Genomic DNA, 4,747 nt, shown 5'->3' on the forward strand with positions numbered 1-4,747 from the left:
GCCGCCCCCAAACCCCCGCTCTTGAACATTCTTGTGTTAAGGCTTTTAATTCCTGAATACTCAAATCACGTCGTACAGGGTGCCTCCTAATCCCTGTACGTTTTAAGGTTCGAACTTGTGACTCAGCCTCTTTAACAGCCCCCCCAACTGTGCCTCCTAATCCCTGTACGTTTTAAGGGTTGACCTTGTAACTCAGCCTCTTTAACTCTTTAGAAAACGTAGTTTTTTTTCAAATAATACACCTAAACAGGTTAGACATGCTTTGTTATGAAAATTGACGCGCAGATATTTTCATAACAAAGCATGTCTAACCTGTTTATGTGTATTATTTTAAAAAAAACTAAGGTTTCTCGTAAATGTAAATTCGGGGGATAATTTTTTCGGTCTGAAAATATGAAAAGGCCCTAACAGGTCGAATTCTGCTTCGAATGAGTCCTCATTCAACCAGATTCGTTGCCAACTGTGGCCTGTAGGCGTGGCTAAGAAAAAAAAAGAAATGATGATGATGAATTTTAAGTGGCTATATTTGGTTTTTTTGAAAACAGGGAAGGAGTGATCAGATTGAGCTGAATTTTCGAAGATAAGCTCCCGGGCCCTAGTAAAGCTTAACCTCTAAATTTTAGATCAAACGGACAACGTTAAAGGGGGGCTGTGGTGGGAGGGTCCAAACTTCCGGCCCAGTTTACCCCATGAAGATAAAGTCGGAGGAGGATGAAATTTTGCAAGTTTCTTAGTTTGAGCTTGGGCTACAAAATGCGATTACCGCCGTCTCTCTGCGACCTCTAGGACCTGAAATCGCTTAACATTGTGGTGGGTCGCCTCTTTATAGAGGCACAAGTGTGCCTCCCTGATATATATATATATATATATATATATATATATATATATATATATATATATATATATATATATATATATATATATATATATATATATATATATATATATATATATATATATATATATATATATATATAAATATATATATATATATCCTATTATATTAGAGTACAAATATAAACTTAGGGCTTAAGGAGGGGGAGGCACCCTGGTCTTATTTCTGGTAACTTTGGGTCGTTGCAAAATTCAACTTTTAATCTTTGTTTGAATTAAAATATTAATCGATTATACTGTCAATCTATTTTTTGTCTTGTTTATTAAGTGAATGAAATTACTATGCATTTGAATAGAATGGACTCGTAAAATATTTAATTAAAAAAACCAAGTGTTTACAAATGAAAGTAAAGAGGAACTTAAGTCGCTCTAAAAGGATTAAAATAAAAAGTTGAACTTAGTGTAAAGAACGGAGGGTTGAGGAGCAGCAACCTCCCTTATATAAGGTATGATTAATGTTCATTTAGTTACCAGCTTACTTCTTATTTATAAAATTACGAAAATATGTTTGCGCTAGTAGCTTTTAATGTGCTACTTTAAAATTAGTACATTTTATATATTTAAAAAGCCGGAATAATTTCCCCGCATATATGGAATAATTTCTATTTTTTAGGTTTTATTTTTGCTGTTTTAATCATCTAAAACAATCTTTCTTGGGTATTTTGTCTTCAATAAATGCCATTTGTCGTTTATTGTTTTTGGGGGTAGGGAACGTGCTCCTAATATTGACCTAAACCACAAGACTTGGTAAATAGATCCTTTTTTTTTTTGTCTCCGATCTATTGAGACCTTAATAAGATGGATTGAATAAACCTTCATTGTTTGGAAGTCGTCTCCAAGGCATTTATCTATGTTTGATTGCTTAGAATGCGGGGCTGAGTTTAGGAAACACACAAGTACTTGTCCAATAAGAGTCATACTTACTCTCACCATTTACCCGTGCCATTTAAACATTTTTGTCTCTCAATTACTCGGTCTATCTGTCTTGGCTTTTTCTACAATTAGCCATGTCTTGATGCCTACTGCAAAATACTTGATTTCCAATTCAAAATCAACATTTTAAGGTACAGATTGGGGAACGGTTGCCAGGTTTTCGATAAAACGCATAGCCCAAATCGGCGTAATCACTAGCCCAAAAATAGCGAACGCTATTATAAACCTATTATTATAAACTTATTTCTATTCAATGGGGACATTAACCACCATCGTTCTGTTTGTCTTATTTTTTTTTTACGGGAAATTTCAAAAAAGCTTTTTGTGTAGGTTCTATTTCAAGTTGCTTAAGAAAATGGTACGCGCAAGTCAAATATCATCAAGTCAAATATCGCAAGTCATATCAAATATTCTTGGTCAACCTTCATAAACGGAATAAAAGAGTAGTTGAGTAAGTTAGTGCGCAGAAGCACTAACTAGCAGGCAGGTAAAAAATTTTAACTAGCACTAGCAGGTAAAAATTCTGTTTTATGTACGCTGACAACATTTTATTGATTAGCCGATCGACATCTTCATTGTTTAAAATGGTTGGTACCCTTCGTGATTCCCTTAGTAAAAATGGTATAACTTTAAATACAGAAAAATACAAATTTTATGTTTTAATTCCCGTGCATCTTCATTCCCGTTTAAATTTTTTGATTTCACAATTTCTATTGTTTGTTCTTTGAAATGGCTTAGTATTTTTGTATCCTCTAGCATTATGAGTATGCTTAATAAGCTTGTAGATGATTCTGGAAAAAAGATTCAGGTTGGATATTCTAAAAGTGTAACAAATAGGGGAAAATTTAAACGAAAAGCTTTATGTAAACTATATTCAACTTTTTGTGATCATGCTGTGCTTTTTCCTGTTGGTGTTTTTAGTTTGCTAAATTGCCATGATCTTAGGCGCCTGCCCTCGTATTACTTTCGATATCTTAAGCTCCCTCTTTATGTATTTTTTTTTTGTATTTTCTTACGTATTCTTTATGCATTCCTTCTTTAGTGTTTTTGCATTTTGTGTTTTGTTTTTTTCTTTTTTCTTTTTACTCCAATTTTCTCTTGTATTTATTAGCGTACTATAAATAAATTATTATTATTATTAAAAACAGAATTAAAATCTAGTGTGAATAAAATGGTAAAAAGAATTGAATGAAACTCTCTTCACGAAAAAATTAGATAACAAAAAAGTTTTTTCAACTGAAAGTAAGGAGTAACATTAAAAATTAAGAAGAGAAAAAATTATTCCGTATGTGAGGGAGGCTGCCTCTTCCTAAAACCTCGCTCTTTACGCTAAAGTCTTAAGTCCTTACAAAATACTTCTCATTCAAATATAACGGACGTTGTGCTTGAGCAGACTTTCTTAATGAATTATGACAAAAAGTCAAACTTAATCTTAAAGAGCGAGGGTTGAGGAGGGGCAGCCCCCCTCCCCCTTATCTACGGAATAATCTCTTTTTGTTTTAATTTTCAATGTTACTCCTTACTTTCACGTGAAAAAAAGATTTGTTTTTCTGTTTAATATCTGACCGTTTTTAAAAGAGCCAAGAAATACCCGCCCTCCTGTAAAATTTCCCTTTGAAAATCCCCCCGCGGATACTTTCCTCGCAAAAGAAAATTCTCCACTCGGAAAATCTCCCCTGACGCGCGAAAATCCCCCCTCCCCTAGAAAAAATCCCGTGTATTTGTCACTAACAAATAGTATATGTGAACAATGGACCAGTTCCCTACGTTACAGCCCTTTTTCCTGGCACATTAGGGGTCTTGTTATCCCCAAAGGTATAATTAGTAGACCTTTTAACTATGCTGAATCAAATGGCTATTTCAAAATTTTTACCAGATATCTTTGTGGGAAAAAAGGGTGTGAGAGAGGGGCTACCTGCCTCCCAACCTTTTTGGTTACTTAAAAAAGGCAGTAGAACTTTCGATTTTCGTTCAATTGAGCCCTCTTCCGATCTTCTGGGAATGTTGGTTCAGTACGATCATCGCTGGGAAAATAGATAAATGAAAAAGCAACAACAAATAAACACACAAATAATTCGTGATCTTTCTTCTGGCAAAAATTACAAAATTCCACGATTTGTAGATAGGAGCTTGAAACCTCTAAAGTAGGGTTGTCTGATATGTTGAATCTAATGGCGTGATTTTCATTAAGATCTCTTGACGTTTTTGAGTTATTTTCTCCCCTTTTCGAAAATGAGGTGAATTTCTTCAGGCCCGTGATGGGTAAAGTTTAATGAATTTTATATATTTGGAGTCATCATAAAAAGCCAGCTCTTTGGATGTATCTATTGTTGTCACAATTCTGTTTTTTAGAGTTTAGCTACTATTGAGTCGAGTCGCTTGTTACTTACAGTTCGTTACCACCCTCGGTTTGATACCGTTGTAAAACCACCAAGACTGAAAATAAGAGCTGCTGGTGGCAATTTAGAATCTGACATCTAAAAGATGCCCGGAGAGTGGTTAGTGTGCCCTTTTCCCCTGTATATACAGTATGGTTATCAAATGCCTCTAACTATCGTCAGTTCTTTTTAAAAGTGAATCTTTGATCTTAGAGTTCGATTTGCAGCTTTTTCACTGTTTGCGATTTTAGGGGATTAGCCGGTTTTTAGGGCCGAACTCTCACACATTTGAAATGAACTAGACCACGTGTAGTAAAGGGCGGGGCTCATCTACCCAAGTTTTCACCCCTAGCTTCTTCTCTTTTTCATTTGATTTGCCTGCTAGCCTTTTGAATAAATATGAATAAACATGATACAGTTGGATAATGATGATAATGAAAAGGTAAGTTTTTGTCATGAAAATCATGAGAGGTTAAATTGAAAAGGATCACAGATTTCCTTTTTAAGGAGGAGGACCGTGACTCTTGGCCCTTTGATCTCTA

Source organism: Artemia sp. Qi Xiang Cuo, chromosome 7 (genome assembly GCF_049724085.1).
Source record: "Artemia sp. Qi Xiang Cuo chromosome 7, ASM4972408v1, whole genome shotgun sequence".
NCBI lineage: Eukaryota > Metazoa > Arthropoda > Branchiopoda > Anostraca > Artemiidae > Artemia > Artemia sp. Qi Xiang Cuo.